This window comes from Ambystoma mexicanum, chromosome 5q (genome assembly GCF_040938575.1).
Source record: "Ambystoma mexicanum isolate Mex_15411 chromosome 5q, UKY_AmexF1_1, whole genome shotgun sequence".
NCBI classification, from domain to species: domain Eukaryota; kingdom Metazoa; phylum Chordata; class Amphibia; order Caudata; family Ambystomatidae; genus Ambystoma; species Ambystoma mexicanum.
The window spans coordinates 941,870,641-941,891,439 of NC_090933.1; the positions used below are offsets into that span (position 1 = coordinate 941,870,641).

Below are 20,799 nucleotides of genomic sequence, written 5' to 3' on the forward strand. Positions count from 1 at the left end.
TCACAAAATGAAGTGGGAACAAAATGGCACTCCAGCAATTTTTAAAAGGAGGGAAATAAAGTTATCAGAAATTAGGCAAAACCAACAGGTAAGTATTTTGAGCAGTTGAACAAGAGACTACAGTGAGATCATCAGCTAGAAAAGGCTTAGGGCCAAAGTCAATAGGTCAAATGTCTTTTGCTCAAGATCACACAGGACGAGGTTGGTAGGTAGAAAGTTAGTTCAAAGAGAAGAGAAGGACAAGCCCTCGGACTGGAGAAAGATTTCAAACACTTTCACCGCGGCTGAACGAAATGAACAACCGGATTTGCACAGTACCTTAAAACAGAGAGGAGGCTGTAGCTGAGGCAGACGTTCCTGATAGTTCCTGCAGGCTCACGGTTCCTGAAACGGCTGTCGGACTGATCAGAAATAGGAAGACTGGAGGGTCCTGCACTACCCAGGGAAGAAACCAGCAGCAGCGCCATACAACGAATAAAAGGTGCGCTCCTTAAAACCCAAGCAGGGTCCGACCTTCCTGGCAATCTGGCCCACTGTACGGTACAGCAAATTCGACCAGAGGAGGGGTCCTGGCTTGTAGTTTGGACGAACTGGTTGGTCCCACCAGCTCAAGGGAAGAAGTTTCCTGGAGGATTTTCTCAGTCGTCGGATTTGGAGATTCGGAACTGCAGCAGGGCTTCATCGGGCGGTTCAGTCATTGAAGGGGTCCTCCTCTTCCAGTTCCTCGTTGGTTCTTTCGTTCCAGTGGCGACTCTGCTCTTCCAGTCCCAGAGACCTGCTTTTTGTGCAGTTTTCTCCCATTCATACAGCATGGCTGTCAATCACACAGCTGGGTGGCTGGCCTGGCAAGGCCAGTCCCCTTAGCCAATCAGACAAGAGTGCGACTTGGGTTTCCAAGGGAACCCATGGCAGGGGTCCGAAGATCACTCCCTCACATCCTGCCTACCTAGACTATCAGGCGCCTAAAGGAGGGCTTCTGTGCAGAAGCCCGCGAAAAGATGGCGAACTAAGGAGTCATCCCCAGGCGCGCAGAGGAAAACACGAGAAAGACTAACAAGAAGAAATGGCGACTAAACCCAGCCGGAGGCAAAATAAAATATATTTGGTCACTCAGGTTTATGTTCGAGGCTAATATAATAGCCTAAAACATTACCACATTTATATAAGATAATTGCAGTGGAAAAGATAGGGTAGATACCACTGCCACCAGCCAAGTCTTAATGTTAAGGGAGCGAAACAAGGCTCCAAGAGGCACAGACAAAAAGGAGTAAGAGTTAACCCTTTCCAGTAGTCCATGTAAGATGGGGTGTACTGGATCTGTAGTTTAAAGTGACTATATAAAGTTAATGGCAACTTCACCTGTTTCTGGGGGACAGTAGTCAGCCCCAGAAAAATTGAGTCATTGGGAAGTCACAAAGACAACCCAGTGTCGCTGCACTGAGGGTGCTGTGGCACACACAAAAAGTGGTGCACATGGAGTAGGTGAGGCTCCAGTGCCCAAGATCACACAAAAAGTAGAAACACATAGCAAAACAAATGTAAGAGTGGGGAAAAAAAGGCTCACACTCTTACCAGGTGAAAAAAAGAAATCCTAGAAATCCAGCAAAGCTGCTGGGGGACTCTTTAGGTAAGGGAAATCAACCATTTATGAGAATTCTCCCTATCACTACACACTGCATGCTCTGTGCAGTGTGGCTGGGAGCTCATTGGGCGTCCCTTTTTATTTTGTGTGACTATTTGGGAGAACCTATGTTCCAAAGGGCAGGGGAATAGGTAATGTCCTTTCTAACTTCCTGTTAGGGAGAATTCTCACTTTCGCAGCTGCAGCAAAGCACCCAAGGGTGCCATTTTTGATAAAATGGCCACAGTCTTTTCGCCATTTCTTTGTGGAAAGGTCCTTCTTGGATTTACTCGGCGCGCTAAACCAGGTTTAGTCCCTTTGTTCGTTTTGCCTTTGGCAGGATTCACAAGTGAAGCCTGCCTCTGGCTCCAGGGTGTCTGCCGGAAGTGAGGAGGTGCCCGAAACTCCCTGCGCTTAGTCTCTAGGAGACCCAAATGCACTCTGTAGTGATTGGCCGGCTGACGGTCCGGCAAGGACAGTCACCCTGCTGGGTGATTGACAGCTAGGCTGGAATGAATGGGAGAAACCAGAATAAAACGGTGAGGCTTTTGGCTTAGAAGGCAGAGACGACCACTGGACAAAGGAATGGAAGAAGAACTTGAAGAGGACGCCTGCTGCAACTCCTGGACCGTTGGTTTGCCCGGTGAAGCCCTGCTGCTGTGCTGAAACTCCAAATTTGAATCGACAGAAGCCCCTGCAAGGACAACTTCTCCCTTTGAGTTGGTGGGACCCATCAACTCAAAAGTGAGCCACCTGGACATTCTCTCGGAGCTGGTTGCTGCTGGAAACCGAATAGCCAGGGAGAGGAACACCAGATTGTGTGCATTGCTTTTAAGTTGGCCAAGAGCTCCAGAAAAATCCTCCAGACTCCCAGGAAGCAGGACTGACCGAGCCTGAGCCCTCTCAACAGAGTGCAGGACCCCAGAAGGAAGGAAGGAAAGCCCATCTTGACAGCCAGAAACCGCAGTGTTGCTATTTGCGGTAGACGCGAGGAGCTGAAACACCGAAGTGCCAATTGTTTGAAGATTGCCGGTTGCGAGTGGTGACCGTCCCATTGCAGGAGTCCCCGGAAGTCCTCCCTCTTCTCCCCACCACCGAGGCCCAGGAATAGTGAGATCTGCAGAGCTGCACAGGAACATGAGTCATCTGCTGCACTTTTTCTTCAATGCAAAGATACTATAAAGTTAAAGAGAACTTACCTCTTGTTGTGTAGCCACTTGTCCTCGTTGGAGACTTGCTTGTTGCATGTGTACAGTTGCTTGTAGCTTCTTTACTTCACAAGCCTAAACAGCTTATGGCCCTACTTTGAATTCTTCTATCTACAAAGACTTTTAAAACATTATGCAATACTTTTTACCTACCTCTGAGAAGTGCTTCAGTTTCACCTAGACTTTTGCTCAATTGACTTTGGCTTAGACTGGCATCCTGAATGACCTCTTCCCTCTGTGAATGTGTTTGTTCTTCCTTCCAGGAAAGGGTTAACTAACTTTGCATTGGGGGTTTTACAAAAGTACTTAACTGCTGATCTAATGTGTCAAAACAACATTTTTCTTTTGACAAACTCTTTATTCTGATTCTAAATGCAACAGTGATATATTAATGTCCCCAGCACCCTAACTATTGAAGTCACCTGGGGGTGTAGGTTGTGACTGTGGGCCATCCCAAAAGGATCTTTACTTATTGTGAAAATAGTATGTAGTTTTGGACGGCATTTGTGTGTTGCTTTCATATTGCTTCCTTCCAAAGAAGGTTTTTTGTAACTGACAAATTAATAATTGTTCATTCAAGAAAGTATGTGTATATGTGTGCGAGCGAGTGCGAGACCGAGAGAGAGAGAGAGAGAGAGAGAGAGAGAGAGAGAGAGAGAGAGAGAGAGAGAGAGAGAGAGAGAGAGAGAGAGAGAGAGAGAGAGAGAGAGAGAGAGAGAGAGAGAGAGAGCGAGACCACGAGAGAGAGCGAGTGCGAGACCGCGAGAGAGAGAGAGAGCGAGTGCGAGACCGCGAGACCGCGAGAGAGAGAGAGAGAGAGTCACACTGACCCCTCTTCAGATAAGCCTGGCTGCACAACACGCTACCTACCTGTGTAGAACAGACTTATACCAAAGGTTCGGTTCCTATTGCCAGGAGGTCAGGGTTGTTGTAGTGCACCCAAAGGGTACTGCATACAATCGTGTCCAACACTTACATATTATGAGATCAGCACACCACACCTTATATGGAGTGCTGAGGGGTTACACAGTATGCTTTTTCCAACTGCTCCTGTAACTTTTTGTTTCCAGTGAAAAGCTAAACTGAGTGGCTGATGTTAATGGTAAAGGACATTTGTACCACGCACTATCGCCACCAGAGTGGTCCCCTGGCACTCTGGCGGCTCTGAAAGAGGAGGGGAGGTTGAGTTAGTGGGAGGAAGCAGGAAAAGTGCAAGATAGTGGTGTGCTGTTGGCGGCCTCAGCCCGGTGGGTCCGTTGGCAGGGCCTGGGGTGTTTGCAGCCGGTAGTCGTCATGTACTGTTGTGCAAGTGTCTTTTTTTGTTTTGTTGTTGCAATGTAGTGCAGTTTGTTGTGCTGTAGGTTTTGGTTGTGTCGGTTTGGAATGCGAGAGGTGTATGCAGAGGCAAATTTGTTAGTGGAGTTGGTTAGTTGGCATCTCTATGCTGAATTGAGGAGCTGGGCTTGTGTAGTCTCCCCTGATGCGCCAGTCCTGATATGGGTTTCTGTGGCATTCACGGTTCTTTACTCCTCTGGTCCCCACCTCTATCAGGCTCTCTCATAGCCCACCTGTCCTCCCTTCATACTCCTGTGGCCAGTGCACCTGCCAATGTCAACGAGTCAGGTTGTGTACTAATTGTCAATATCTCGGCAATTCCACAACACTGTGGTTCCTGGTGGAGTGGTTGATTCGGTCTCCGTGCGTGTCGTCTGAGTTCCAGTCTATCCGGTGTCACCCGTCCAGGTGCCGTGGGAGCTTCCCCGTCATATCTGGGGCTGTCGTGTCCTTTCCAGTTTAGTCCTTTTCTCTGTTTCGGTTTTCAGTTTGAATCAGTGGTGTTGAAGAGCCAGGTTTTTAGTAATTTCCTGAATTTTAGGTGATCTTCTGTGTTTCTTATTTCTTTTGGGATGTTGTTCCAAATGTTTGCGGCTAAGTGGTAGCAGGAGGTCCCTCCAAGTTTTTTCGTAAGGTATGGTTTGATTTCCAGGCGGACTTCGATGCTTGATCGGAGAAGTCTTGTTGGTTTGTAGATTCTTTTGTAGGAAATATGCTCCTTGTCCACTGATTGCCCTGTGCGTTATGCACATTGTTTTGAAGGTGATGCGATGTTTAACTGGGAGCCAGTGTAGTGTTTTTAGGGCTGGGGTGATGTGGTCTCTTCTGGATAGTTTGAGGACTAGTCTTGCTGCTGCATTTTGGATCCGTTGCAGTTTCTTCAGGAGGTGTTCTGGTATTCTGAGGTAGAGGCTGTTTGCATAGTCGATTATTGACATGATTAGGCAGACGATAGTGAGTGTTTTGTGGGTGAAGGAGAGGAAAGGCAGAATTCTTCTTGCCGTGTGGAGGAGAAAATACATTTCTTCACTGTTGCATTTATTTGTGGTTCTAAGGTTAGGGTGTTGTCCATTAGGACTCCCAGATTTTTTACTACCTTAGATGGTGTTGGTGCGTTTCCCATTTCCGTAGGCCACGGGATGGTGGTTTCGTTCTCTTGGTCTTTGGATACGATCATGATTTCTGTCTTTCCTGGGTTGATTTTCAGGTTGTTGGCATTCATCCAAATGAAGAATTCCTTTAGGCAGTCGATTAGGGTTGAATGATCAGCGTCTTTGATTTTGTAGATGATTTGAGTTTCATCTGCGTAGTTGTAGCATGTAATATTGTATTTTTTTTAAGATTCTGATGACCGGAGTCTGATAGATGTTGAAATATAGTGGAGATAGTGAGGATCCTTGTGGCACTCCACAGTCGTTGACTCGTGGAGTGGATTTGAATGGTTTAATCCATAAGGTTTCTGTTCTTTCTGCTAGGAATGATTTGGTCCAGAGTAGGGCTGTGTCTGTTATGCCTATGTCTTCTAGTCTTCTGGTCAGGGTGTCGTGGCTCACTGTGTCAAAGGCTGTGGAGAGGTCGAGCAGAATAAGGGCTGAGGTAGTGTTTGAGTCTGCGTTCATTTTGAGGTCGATGATAGTGGGTTTATCCTACCTATGTGTATTTCTTACATTCCAGCTGTACTCAAGGCTGCGGCAGTGCACCGAAGTGTCACCATTGACCCAAAATTGTGCCTGTATTTTTTCACCATTTCTCTTTTCCTTGTCCCTTATCGGTCCTTCTGCTGTGCTGGGTGCGAAATGTCCTGCTTTGACTTTTGGCTTTGGCAGGAATCCTTTGTGAAGCCCGCCAAGGCTGCACCCAATCTAAGGACAGGAAACTGAGTTTGAAACTCTTGCTGTTCTTTGTCGTCTGGTGTGCATGCTTGGAACCAGTTCCAACTGGGGGGGGGGGGGGGCTGGCTGTATTAAAGGACAGACACCAACCAGAGTTTGAACTGCATATGGGTGCCAATTGGTTTGATGCCTACATAAAAGGCATGGATCCTGAAGCTGAAGACAAGTCAAGCCCTGGAACAGAAGAATCGATGAGTAAGGAGAAGCTTTCCGCAGCCACTTCCAGATGACTGGAGAAGGCCTCCAAGTAACCGCTGCTGCCTGAACTAGCCTTCCAAGCGTCAGTAGACCTCCAAAGGACGACTCTCCCCTTTAGATTCTTCTGAAGATCTAATCCTCACGAAACTTTGATGGACTCATCCAGAGGCAAGATGCCACTCCTTGAAGTCCCCTCACCAGAGTGCTGGACCGAGAAAGAGGTGAATCGATCGGGTGACAACCATTCATTTGATATCCTGAAAAGGGTGCCAAAAATCAGAGCCGCAAGACGAAACTAAGAATCCTTTGATGGAAGCCTCTTCCCTCGACTGCTGCTGCGAGATCAACTGTCCCTCCTTTAGTCTGCCTGATCAGGAATCTGGTGACCAGGTCTTCCGTAGCTGCATTGTATAGGCACCATAATGCAATTTCTTCACTCCCAAGAGCTAGTTGAGTGTTAGGCAAGATTCTATGCAATACCCTGTGGGAGACTGCACCAGCCTGGTCCTCTTGGCAATAGTTAACCCCGACCTTTGGTATAAGCATGTACTACAGAAGTGGGTAGAGTGATTGAGAAGCCAGGCTTATCTCAAGAGGGGTCAATGTGAGCAGTAAAGGAGTTATAGATATTCACAGTGACACGTATCCAAATAAACACTTACACAAGGTTTTGTGATTAAACAATTATTTATTAATCTAACAGTAAGTTGAATAAACCTTCCTTGGAAGGGAGCAAATATGTAACAAAAATATACTTCAATAAATACACACTCTGTTTAAATAAATCAGTAAATAGCCATTTGGGATGGCACACAGACACTTCCTACACCCTGAGTGACTTAAATAACTAGGACACTGTTGACATTGATATTTTGAGCAATAGTGAGTTTAGTGTCAAAAGGAAAAGTTAAGGGAATAAAACAAGGGTTAACAAATATCCTTAGGCAGGTAAGTACTTTTGAATCGCCCAATGCAATGTAGATTAACCCTTTCCCAGCTACACAAGTAATAGAATGTGTGACTTTTTGGAGGGACAGATCAAAACCAGTCAGAGTCTTTCAGGGAGCCAGGACAGCCATGTCAATTGAACTATGTCCAGCGGAGCAGACGCACTTTTTGAAGGTAAGTACAAAGTCCTGCACAAATCTTTGTAAAAAATGAAATCACGGTTGGGCCACAAGATGGGAGACTTGTGAAGGGCAAAACTGCAAGCAACTCTGCAAAAGGCAACCAAGGCAAGTCTCAACTGAGAGCTAGCAAGTCTACACGACAGGAGTCAAGTACACCTTAGTTTACAGTACCTTAGGTCTGAAGAAATTGGTTCCAGCTGGCTTCTGTTCGAGTTGTAGTATGGCAGATCCTGTTCCTAGGCCTAAGTCGTAGGGAGAAGAGGGAGGATGTCTGGGGACTCCTGCACTACAATTTGAAGGTTGGCTGCAGCAATGGGCAAACTTCAGATCAGCGGCACTTCACGGTTTCAGCTTCTCGCGAACAGCACCACTGTGGTTCTCGGATACCTTATGGACTTTCCTCGCATCTGGGGTACAGCACTCTGGCTCGAGTTCTCTTTATGGGAGTCCGGAGGATCTTCCTGGATCTCAGGTGCGACTTGAGGATGACGCACTCTATTCTGGTGTTCTTCTCCCTGGCAATCGGTTTGTCTTGGGGTCGATTGGTCCAACCCAAGTCGTCCCTTGCAGGGCTTCTCTAGTCGAGGCAAATTTGGAGCTTCAGCACTGCAGCAGGGCATCACCGGACAAACCAACGGTCCAGGAGTTGCAGCAAGCGTCTCTTCCAAGTTCTTCTTATGATTTGTTTGTCCAGTGGTCGACTCTGCCTTCCAAGCAAAAGACCTCACCTTTTATGCAGGTTTCTCCCATTCATTTGCAGCCTAGTTGTCACTCACAGCAAGGTGGCTGTCCTCCAAGGCCAGCCAGCCAATCACTTTTGGGTGCATTCCTGTAACCACGGGGATTAAGCACAGGGAGTTTCGAGCACCTGCTTCAGTTCCTGCCCTGCCAGACACGCTGGAGCCAGAGGCGGGCTTCACCAGTGAATCCCGCCAAAGACAAAACAGACAAAGGGACCAAACCTGGTTTGGCACGCAGAGTAAATCTCAAGAAGGACCTTCCCAACAAGAAATGTGAAAAAAGACGAAAAGGGCCATTTTAACAAAATGGGCACCCATGGGTGCTGCAATTGCAGCCCGCGGTAGAAACACACAATGGTAGGAAAAAGTAAACCACTGCCACCAGCCATTAATTGGAGAAAGGGTAACAAAAACGTTACATGAGAAACTAGACAAAGGAAATACTAAGTAACCCCTCCAGCACCCTATTGTGAGATAGTGTGTGCTGGGTCTAGAAAGTTACAAATGTAAGTAAAGTCAATTTCACTTCACTCCTCTTGGAAACAGTAATTTAACCAAGATAATGTATTTAAAACTTGGGGAAATCTGGAAGACTTCCCTATGCCACTGCACTGAATGTACTGTGTGTCACAATGTAAAAAGATGCCGCCTATGGGGTTTGTCAGACTCCAAAAACAAGAAAGTGTTCAAATCAATGGGAAAATACATGGCAGAGTGGAAAAAAGGTCCTCTCCAGGTTCCTAAGGTCCTGCAAATAGAGCTGGGCTCTCTAAGGTAGAAGGGAATTAGCACATTTCTGAGAATTTTCCCTACCAGTAAGTATTAGCGCAGTCCAACTGGTGTGGTACTACACAAGACTTATCTGCTTGGTATTTTTCTTTTTATAATGTTTTATTGGTTAAAAGTCAAATATGTATAAAACAATCATTAACTTTAAATAAACCTTTAACATTTCTGTTCCAAAAAGAACATCCACAAACTACAACAAAATCCACTACACCAAAAATGAACCTTTAGACTTTCAATTCCAAAAACCATCCATGAGCTAAAGCAAAATCCATTCCACTAATTCCCCAGAAAATATGTCAGGACAGACCATCAGATGTAATATCTTACACCAAAAATGACCCTCCAATTTCTCCCAACAATCATATGAGAGGAGGAAAACTGCCTCAGCTCCATAGGTTTGAATCTGTGCCACCTTCTGCTTGTAAAAGGTAACGATCTGTATTAACGTGAATTTACCAAATTTCCAGTGGATCGGCCTGCCCTGATTGACCAAAGGAATCATTCTCTGCCATAGGTATTCATAGTGAGCAGCCTCATTAGCATTTCTATTGAAGTAACCCCTAATTAAACTATTGAATCCACTGTCTCTAAGGGGATTCCTCCCACATCCAGGTACATTTCTCTTTCTTTACCCGTCTTGCGTTCTTCATCGGGAGAATCTTAGATTTCCTTGCATTCATTTTCATACCATTGCTTTTGAGGTACAATTCAAAAGCTTGGAGACGACGCTGAAGTCCTATGGCGGTAAAATCAAGGAAGACCAGGTCATCCGCAGAGAGAATCCACGGTACCTGTGCTCCGTTAACTGTCAGTGGAAAGGAACGAACATTCACCTGAGACAATCCCAATTCAAATATATAGGCAAAACAGGAGTGGCGCAAGATCACACCCCTGTTTCAAGCCCCGATAGGTGAGCATTTTACTAGATAATGTTCCACTTGCACACAGCCTAATTTGGACCGAAGTGTTGGTATAAAGGGCTTCAATAGCTTCTACCAGATCCACCGGACAACCCCACATACGCAATTATGCCCACAAATAGTGTTGAACGCCTGTTCGAGGTCCATAAAGGCCAAGAGCAGTGTTGATCACTTCTCCAAGCTCTTTTCTTTTAGTAAATTCAATAGGAAGAGATTTAAGGAGGTGCCCACTCCCCCTACAAAACCCGTTTGCCTAGGGTCCAAAATTCCATTCCCTTCCGCCCATTTTTTCAGGTCGTGCAGAAGAAGCGTTGCAAAAATCTTTCCCATTGCATCCAAAAGGGCGATAGGCCTATAGTTTTTGGAATCAGACCTATCGCCCTTTTTAAAAATGGGCACAATTAAGGCCTCCTTCCAAGACTCCGGTATGGATCTATTACTCATGATTTGTCTAAACATTGTTAGCACAACTCTTACCCATCTGCTTGGTATTAGGTAACCCACCTTTTAATATAGGCCTGTACTACACAAGTTAGTGTGACTGAGCAGCCAGGCTTATCTTTAGAGGGGTAGCGTGAGCTATAGTGCTGTAAAATTGAAATCAGTAAGTACAAGTAACCAAAGGTTATATATAAATATTCATGTATAATATACACAAGGTTTAAATAAGCATTCTTTAAAAAGGTTTATCTACTATTAACATTAAAACAAAGTTAGGATTCAGTTTTTAAAAGACAATACAAGTTGGTAAAGAATGTTCTTATGCCAACACATGTTCCAGCACACGGAGTGACTTCAGTAAAAGCCCATTATTTCAGTTACCAACTCAGTTAGAGTTGTTAAAGGAAGGAAAGGTCACTTTCAACAGTTTGTAAAATTACAATCTCTCAAAGGGATGCAATAATATTTGTTTATATAGCGCTTTACACCAAAGCGCTGCACAATTGAACAACTTGGCACATAAAACATAAAACAATATAAGGGTAGAAACAATTTACAGTTATGAATCAAACAAACCAGTAAGAAGAGCAATTAAACTGAAGGGAATTGGGAGAGCAGAGCAGTGGGAATGTGAGGGAGAAGGAGAAGTGGGGGGGGGAGAAGGAGGCAAGAGGGGAAAGGGTGAGAGTGGGGTGGTGAGGGAGTGGGGGGAGGAAAATGAGGGAAGCAGAAAGAAGGGAGGGAGGGGGAGCAAGAAGGGGAGGGAGTTTCAAGGCAGGGGTGGAGAAGTAGAGATTTAAGGGAGGTGCAAAATGAGAAAGTAGGAATAGAACGGATTGAGAGAGGTATGGAGTTCCAGTGCAGGGGAGCTAGGGGCTGGAAGGAGCAGAAACAGGAGAGGGGACGGAGGTACAGTGTGAAGAAGTGGTCAGCTGAACGAAGGGAGCAGTAGGGAGTGTAGAAAGAGTAGGGAGGAAGGGGGGAGCAAGCCCATGGAGAGATTTGAAGACAAGGCAGAGAAAGTGAATTTTAAGGAGAGTGAAATGGAAGCCAGCCAAGGGAGGAGAGGGAAGCCGAGATGGAGTCGCGGGAGGTAAGGAGACAGAGGGTACGGAGAGCAGAGTGGTAGATATACTTGAGGGGGGCGAGATGAGAAGTAGGTAGACCAAAGAGTAAGGAGGAGCAGAAGAAAAGGCAAGAGGAGAGGAGATTAGAAGTTTAATAGCATGACATGTGACAGAGGGGCAGGTTTTGTGAATATTGAAGAGGTGGAAGCAACAGGCACGAGAAGTGAGAGATATGGTGGGAGAAAGAGAGAGGAGTCAAAGTGAATGCATAGGTTATGAGCGTAATATTAATAGTATCAACAATTAAAACCTGTGAGGGAAAAGTACTTCCAAAGCCAGTAGGTTCAGATGAATACCTTTAGGGAGCCAGGACAGCCAAAGTCAATAGTTTGGATGCACTTCTTCTTAGATAAAGTCTTGACAAAGTAAGTTCAGAAGAAATAACTACCTCAAGTGAGCTACTTTGTAGAGAGCACAAGCCGTTACGCGAGTGCAGGAGATAAACTCCATAAAGCACTTCCCAAGGCAGGAAGCACAACGTATGGCTAAAAGGCGACTACCCTAAGCCCCACAGTACCTGTGATTTGAAGATGTGCCAGCTGGATTCGTCCTAGCTACAGCTTGGCAGACGCTTGTTCCTGGTGATGAGAGGAAGTCTGGCGGGCTCCTGCAGCAGTACTCGGGAGAGGGACTGCCCAGCAATTGATTTACTTTGTTTCAGCGGCAATACAGTGTTTTGGTGCCTTTTCTATGGCACCAATAAACATCTAAAGCTCTGGTTACAAGTGGCTCGCTCCCTCCGTCCTGGACTCTGGTTCAAGATTTCCTGCTTCTACAGGGTCCTCTGGATGCTCACGAAGATTTGGCCGGATTTGCACTTCGCAATACGATGCACTTGTCAATGGTCACAAGACCCCTGGCATTGGGCTTCCGCAGCTCTGGTGAGGCGCAGCAAGTCAGGGTTTGTGCCAAATGGAAGATTGGCTTGAGGAGAGTTGGTCCCACTAGCCCAAGGGGGGAAGTCGTCCTGTGCGGGTCTTCCCAGTCTATTTGAAAACAGGGTCAGTACAGCTGCAGGGCTTTACCAGGCACTTCACGGTCCAGGAGGGTGCTGCTGGCATCTCATCAAGTCTTCTGCTTAAGATGTTCCTATCCAGTGGTCGACTGTCTATAGTCCCAGAAATCTCGCTTTGTATCCAATTTCCCATTCATTCACAGCCTAGGCTGTCACACAGCAGGGTGGCTGTCATTTCAGGACAGCCAGCTGGCCAATCACGACTGGTTTCACTCAGGCACACCTAGACACAAAGGACAGGGACGTTCCGGGATCCATCCCTCACTTTTGGTCTTTCCAGACACACGGGAGCCTGGGCGGGCTTCATGGCTGAAGCCCACCAAAGGCAAAACACACAAAGGATTCAAACCTGTTTCAACTAACAGAGTCAAATCCATGAAGGAACTAAGTAACGCAAAACGGGAAAAAGAAGACCGGGCCATTTTGGGAAAAATTGTCACCGATGGGTGCTGTACTGCAGCTGAGGGTTTAACCTGCGGTAAAAATGCACACTTGTAGTAAAAGTAAACCACTGTCACTAGCCATTTAAAGTATGTTAGTGTAACAAAAAATGTCACATGAGAAGTGGGATAGGGAATTACTAAGTAGAACCCCCACCCGATAGGTTGGTGTGTGCTGATTCCACAAAGGAAAAGGTAAATAAGACCAGGATCATCTTACTATTCTTGGGAACTATAGTTCACCCAAGACAATTTAAACATTGAGAGAAGTCCACGGGACTTCTGGGTGGCACTGCACCTAAGGTGCTGTGTGAGAGACCATGCAAAATGCAGATGCCTATGGATTTGTCAGACTCCATGAAACAGTAACACAAAAATCCTAGTCAGGAAAAATACATGGAGTGAGAAAAAGGTCCACTCAGGAGAAAAAAAAAAAATCACAAGCCCCAAGTCCAGCAAAAGAGATGGGGCTCTCTAAGGTTGAAGGGAATTAGCACAGAAATGACAATTCTCCCCAACAGTAAGGTCCCGAGACTCTTGATAGAACTTACCTAGAGCAGCATTGTCGCTCCTATATTTCTGAAGTGACGATTCGTGTGTGGGGCTTTCCCATAAACCTTCGCCCAGGCAAAACGCCTGTTAGCGTACAGGGAGACTTCTCTGAAGCCACTGAACCTTTTCACCAACAAAGAAGTTACTTAGCTGTTACAGAAGACTTCCACAGGAACCTGTAACACTCACCTGGTATCCACGGGGACATCACTCAGCCTGTTCTGACCTCTTACGACCTCAAACCCTTCCCTGGAGGCTATTCGATTGGAGACTGGGCCTGAAACACAGGATTGGAAGAGTTTAACTCCCTATTGTCTCGGTGTGCTTGAGCCCCTTCTTCCCCGGGGTCCACAGCTCACCTTGTTTTCTTGGATAGTGCGCTCTCCGTCCTGCTTTCAGCGCAGGGGCGCGTTGATTGATGCAGGCTCGTTGCTGCCTAGTTACTTCACTGGCAAGAGCCCAACAGGTAAGTATAATGTGTCTTTTGAACAGTTCTCCAACTTCATTCCTTTCCTTCCTTAGATGATGGCCGGCGTCCGGGGATGGCGGCGTGCTGCTGAGATGAGTAGCGCTGAAGGTGAGTGAGCGCGATGCACCCCTTTCGTATTTGCATTGAACGGAGTTCTTTTTCTGTGTCTTTTAGGTGCTGCAACGTTTTCAGCGTGGATGCCGGTTATGAAGAACAAATGCGGTGGGTAAGCGCGGTATGCGGAGCCTCTAGATGTTTCCACGCTAACCTGGAGTGTCTTTTCCCTCTTGCAGATGGATGAGAAGTTCCGGAGACAGAGTTTCCCCAACAGCGGCTGGGATTCAGGTAAGCGTTTGAAGCTTGTGCAGCGTAGATTTGCTGAATGCTTACTAATGCCCTTTTTCTGTTTTCCCTTTTCCTTAGGAAGCGGCATGCCAGGATGGGAATGGCGCCGCTGAAGATGCCCGCAGAACAGAAGGGGCGATGAATAATGGGCAGAAGCGCCGCAAGGCTGTTCCCAACAGTGTTTTTGTTCTTGCAGGAGCTGATCGCAGAAGAAAGATGCAGGCTTACTGGAGACCGATCCGAACACAGTGAGTGTCACGCTACAGCTGCAGAAAACGCAAAGCATGTTTCTCAGCCTGGGTGTGGCTTAAATAGTCACTGGGTATCCCAGGTGTCTCTGGGCTGAACCACACCCAAGAGACTAGACCGCACATGCAGTTCTGGGAACCGAAATAAGTGGGGGCATCCATCTTGTCCCCATCAATGCACTACAAGTCCAATCCCCAATGTTATCCTTTGGGAGTGAGTGAGTCTGGTGCCACAAGCGCCAAGTCTGACTCCAAGTGGGTCTTTGGAGGGATGGAGAGGCCCTTGAGGGCCATGTAGGTGATCGTGGCCTGGCTCCAGCCTGACATCTTGGAGGGCTGGGGACATGAGGGGCAGGAATCATGACAGAACCTCTGAACTTTCTATAAACGTGCCTTACCGGTTTAGCCCTCCAAACTGACTCTGAGACACTCATAACTAGATAGGGACAGACTTTTAAAGTGTTAGGCCTCTGAGAAAATATTGCCAAGTATTTACTCATCTTGAGTTGGTTTTGTTTCATTTCATTTATCTTACCTGAAACAGTTATTAAAACAGTATTTCACTTGCCTTTGAATTGCATACTTCCATTCCAAAAAGTATTACAAAGTGGTTTACTTTGAATAATGCACTGGTTTTCCTAAAGTTGCTTACTGTGTTATAGTACTTAACATTTAACTTTACCTTTGTGTACATTTAAAATAAACCATTATTTGTATATAACTTTGTGTGCCCATGTTTCTTTGGCCTATGTGCAGTTCTTTGTACCACCTACATCCCTGTTCTTTCCTGGTCAACCATTGCAACCAACATACTGGTTGAAGGCTATAGTAGAGTTGGATCCGAGTTTCCCAAGATTGATACTTCCAAAGTCTTACCGAAGGTGGACTTTTGTAAACCTCCCCAACAGTGATCTAGGTAGACAATGTGAGACAGAGCACTGCAATAATTCTAGACATAAAAGGTACAAATATATATAATCTATTAGGCCTTAAAAATACACGCTTAGCCATGAGGACTTTAGGTAAGTATTGTCGCACAATTACTATAAGGGATACATTACTCACCATAATCGTATTTCTGGTGCTTTTATCTGCTTAGATTCACATGTTCTGCATAGTCCGACATCTAGTGGAAATCGCAGAGTATTCCAAGATTTGTTTTCGAAACTCGAAAACTGACGTCGACTGGCCGTGATCAGTAAGACTATCCCTAGTGTGATGTGCACTGTAACCATGGTACTTCACGTGTCGAGGTCCCTCAGATTCTTTTTCTGACATCAGTTTGCATGAAGTATAGCGTGAGTACAGATGTTGGGGAGGAAGGGTGGGCGCGTGTGAATCTATGCAAATACAAGCATCAGAAATACAATTACGGTGAGTAATGTATCCCTTCAGTAGCTTGTGGATCTACTTAGATCAATTGCTGAGCATAGATTAGCAAGCAGTCTCTGGAAAAGGAGGTGGTAAACTAGAAGGTACAGCAGCAAAGATGTTTTAGAACTGTGTCCACCTGTGAATATGCTTTAGAATGTTTGTCAATGCAGTAATAATGTGTGAACGTATGGATGAACTCCATGTAGCAGCTTTGCACATGGTGTCCAGAGGGACGTTTACAATGAAAGCTAAGGTAGCCCCTGTACCTCTGGTAGTGTGCCTTTTTGGATAGAATAGCAGTGTTATGAATCTGGAGATGAGGCTTTTCTTTTCCTTTCAAATTATATTTTGTTTTTAATTTTGCAACATAGTTTGGAAAAACAACATGAACAATTGTTAGGCAAGACTGAATGCAGTAACCCTGTGCGAGACTACACCAGTCTTGTCCTCCTGGTATTAGGTAACCCACCTATTGGTATAGGTCTGTCCTACACAAGTTGGTAGAGTGACTGAGCAGCCATACTTATCTCAAGAGGAGTAAATGTGAGCTGTAGCATCGAAATCCACACATAAAAGTATCCAAATAACACTTGCACGCAAGGTTTTCTAGTAAAATAATTATTTGTTTCATGGTCAGTTTTGAATAAGCCTTCCCTAAAAAGGGCAATATGCAACAATCAAAACGCACTTCATAACACTTTCTCAGATTTAGGTTACGCAAGTAGATACTCTGTTGTGATGCCTTACACACACTTCCTACACCCCGAGGGGACTTCAATTGCTAGGACAGTATTGGCATTTATATATCACTTTTTGGACTTAATAAATTTTGAGGTTGTGAAAAAAGGAAAAGGAAGGAAAAAGGTTAACAGGTTCTCAGAATATGTGAGCAATTTTCAATCTCCCAATTAAGTCTGGATTAGATATTTCCAAGCAATACAAGTTAAACTTAGGCACACCAAAGAGGGACAGCTCGAATCAAAGTCAATGCAGGGAGCCAGGACAGCCAAAGTCAATTTGAACAATGTCTATGGAGCTGGGGCACTACTTTAGATAGCAGAAAAGTTTTGCACAATGTTACAGTTTGTAAGAAATCACTGTTGGGCCTCAACATGTTATGCTTGTGAAGGGCAGAAATCAACTCTGCAAAAAGCAGCTACTGCAAGTCAGATGATGCAACCGAAAAGAAATAAATACAAAAAGGAATATGAGTTCCATAGGAATCTATGGATGGGAAAATTGCAGAAAGAAAACTCTTTCCCAACATCCTCCCCAGAAGCAGACGTTCTGCCATCAAGGATGAGGGCTGGGACTAGACAGGAGGGAGGGAGGGGGGTCGGGGGGTGGTCGGGTAGTTCCAGCAACGACCACTGCAAAGAAGACAGCAAGCATCCTTCAAGTCAGGGTTTTAGAAGTTCATCCAGAGCAGGATCGCTTTAAGCTGGGAGGCTAAAATTGGCAGGAAGTTGACATACTACATGCAGGCGACCACCAAAGTTCCAGCTGCAAACCGGGAACGGCGACTGTTCTAGCGAGGTAACACACTGAAGAGGTCTTAGTTACTTACCTGTAACTGCATTTCTCCAGCATTGGTATCTTTGATAGATTCATATTTGTGTTGTTGGAGACATTGGTCTTTTGCCCCCGACGCTGCTACCCATTGAGTGGAAAACATGCAGAGACTGACTTTACATTCATCTATACATGGGTGGTTTCCACCATTTATCTTGATTTTTTATAGAAATGGACATTGCACTTTTAATTTCTTCATAGATATTTTAATTTGTTTGGGCTACTTAGGAGTGAGGCCCCGCACGTTGCATGGATCGCAGCCTACATAACCCAGCATTCGCCCGAACCAGAGCACGCACAGAGGAAGTGCACAGAAGTGCTGTTTTGCTGTTCTGCTGGTGGTGGGATTAAGAGCCTCAACGTCTGCCCTATTCGGTCGCAAGCATGACAGTTTGGTCTCCCTTGCAGTAATACTGCCTAACCTGATTGTGCATATCACAGAGCTCAGTGAGTTATGTCACTGTTGAAAACAGTGCGCCATTTCAGTCACGCTTGTCGGCATAATGTTAACTGAGTATAGGTGACATCTTGGAGAGTATCTCTCGCTGCTCTGAGCGATACAGGCAGTGAATTTTGCAATCGTCAATCCCTGCATAACTGTCATCTCAACCACGATAAGATTACTCATTGTATAGAATTACAGTGAATGGTATAACTTTCCAGTAGACTGAAGCGTATGTCACCGTACTACACACGAGTAAGCAGAACGGCGTAATATTTTGACCCGTTTCCGCTAATAGCTATTTCTATGAATCCACACCAGAGTTACCGAAAGGAAACGGGAAAAGTTGGGGAAATATAAAATACATGTGTAGTGATGTGTGAATGATATCACTCTTGCCTGTAAGTATCTTGCAGTCCAATTACTGAGCCTCCTGTTGAATAGTGCCTGCAATTACATAGAGCTGTTCCAGGAGTACCTAACGTTTCAACTACAAGGCATAGTGTTCCTTGACAACACTGAGCGGTCCATATTTGTAGAGATTGTTCTTACAAAGTGTTTCCTCTCCAAGGTGCTCACTTATGAGATATGAATATCGGATGAGAGAGCGATTATTGCTTGTTGTACCCGAGTTTATGTTTTTGAACTTCTGAGTAGCACTATAGTGATTACTTGACGAATGGGATCTACTGTATTTTTTTGTTGCCAGCGGCATCCCTGTTCCCACAACCGGTAGGCTTAACTATGTGCTCTCTTCTCTGTAATATGATGGAAGGTGAAATGAGTCTGCATGAAATTTGCAACACAGTAGATATTACTAGTCATACCATAGAGACCAACAGTGTTGATATCTCAAGCCTGATGAAAAATTTGAGAATCAAATGAGTGCCACACACACATGCAAGCATTGACAAGCACTCGAAGTGCTAACACTGAGACTATGTCAGTCTTGATTCATCGCGAAACTATAGGGCATACATAAAAGGCAATTAATCCATCAAATATTGCCCTCTCACCTCCGCCTGGTCGGCACTATCCATGACGAGGTAATCTAACTTGTATTCCCAAAATCCTTACGACAACCAGCCTGCAACAAAAACGTGGCAGTGGGAGCTTAAAAGATATAAACATAGAAACTAAAGGGTTGCAAACAGGGGTGATCCCTACAAAATCAATTGAAATGACCAACTATTTTCCCAAGGCAGTCTCGAGTATTCCAATTACAGAGACTGATAATGTGGGAAAAGTAGTATTCTTAAACAAGGTTAATGCATCTGCCATTTTGACTAATATTGATAAAGAAGTTGCTGCTAAAGAGATGGAGAAAGAATTAAATGACCTGCTTTCATGTTTGACTAGCAAACTAATACGAGAATGACCTCAATCTCTCAAGGTTTATAGGGATGAGGTCCCCCTTGGAGAGGAGATTCTGAAAAGTCAAAGTCCTTCCCATAATGTCACAACACTGGCTCAAACTAATGGCCCATCCAGAGCAAGTACACTGATACTTCCTGCTGGAAATATCAAGCTCAGTCCTCGAACAGAAGAATCGATGATTATAGATGTAAATAGTCACATAAATAACAAAGACATCAATCTTATGCTAACCACCAGGCGATCTCATTTAGATGATTGTGAGGAAGTTAATAATGACGAAAATGACCAATGTCTCCTGTACAACGAAAGAAGCTGCGAATTTTGATCCTTCAGGTATTCTAACCAGATCTACCCAAGTAGAACACACTATAGGAGGATAGCTCAGCGGCAACGTGCTCTCCTTGGAAACAAGACGACACAAAGCAACACAGGTTTGATCCCCGGGTCCACGCTTAGAAACCTCCAGGTATTAAGCGTGTTATAAATACGCAACTAAGAGACCTATTCCTGTAACAGCGCCTCGATGCCCCTCGGCTGTGTGAGCGCTTTAAAAATGCAAATAAATAATTTATCTAGATGTATCGAACATTAGAGTAACAAGCATTGTCTTGGAAGATATGTTTGAAATTGTAGAAAATAGTCTAAAAAAAATTGTGAAAGACTGGAAAAGAAAATAGATGTGCAATCGCTTTTACTAAATAAAAGCATCAATCGCACTAAACGAGTATGTAAAGATGGAGCAACTAACAGAACTTATCTCCCAGTATTGAATCTAACTCTAAAGAGAATGTTCTCCGTAAAACTAGAAAAAAGTTAAGCTCAAACCTAATAATTAAAAGTGATATCACTCGAATGTACTCGTCCAAAAAGGTAGCGAAAAAAGAATGGTTGCAAGAATCTAAATGAGTATCTTAATACAAGTGAGTGAGAATGGTGAATTGAACAATCCTGAGCAGATGATATCGAACACAGAAGCCAATAAGAGTAATATACATGGCGCTCCAAATACAGATAACCGCTCCAATATAGAGGCAGGTCGATCTGCTAGTGATCCAGTAAAATAAATATGCCAAAATGACATCCGTAATTATCTGCGTGAACTGATCCAAGAATCACAGACTAACCTACCCAGACACAGCGAGTCTCAAGGCAATGCTAGCTTGGTTCAACATATAGGTATCATTGATTTAGATCTAGGTTCATCAGCCACCTCTAAAATTAATGAGCTGACAAGTAATGATATAGGTTCAGCAACAGATATTATTGTGAGTGTTAACAAAGCAACTGTAGAAACAAGTCATTTTAGACCCTATGAATACTAACAATGAGCAGAACAATTAAAAAGTAATTAAGATGGCTATAAGTTGCACTCCAGTCATGGTAAAGGTACTAGAAATAAAAGCAGATACAGGAATATAGTAATCCGCATTTAAATAGAACTACACTAATGAGTATTTTGAATACAGTAATTCCTCTGAGAATGAGACCATCTGAGGACATCTTAATAGTGGAATGATTAGCAGAAGGAAAACGAAATTCAGAAGTTAAAGCAAGAAACAGCTGT

At 44.7% G+C, this 20,799-nt stretch overlaps 1 protein-coding gene across 9 annotated transcripts in view; it reads right to left on the reverse strand.

Moving 5' to 3' along the window:
* The window catches only part of UBR5 (ubiquitin protein ligase E3 component n-recognin 5), a 2,447,509-nt gene that overhangs the window by 1,934,709 nt on the left and 492,001 nt on the right, over positions 1–20,799 (reverse strand). The gene's annotated exons all lie outside the window — the stretch shown is intronic.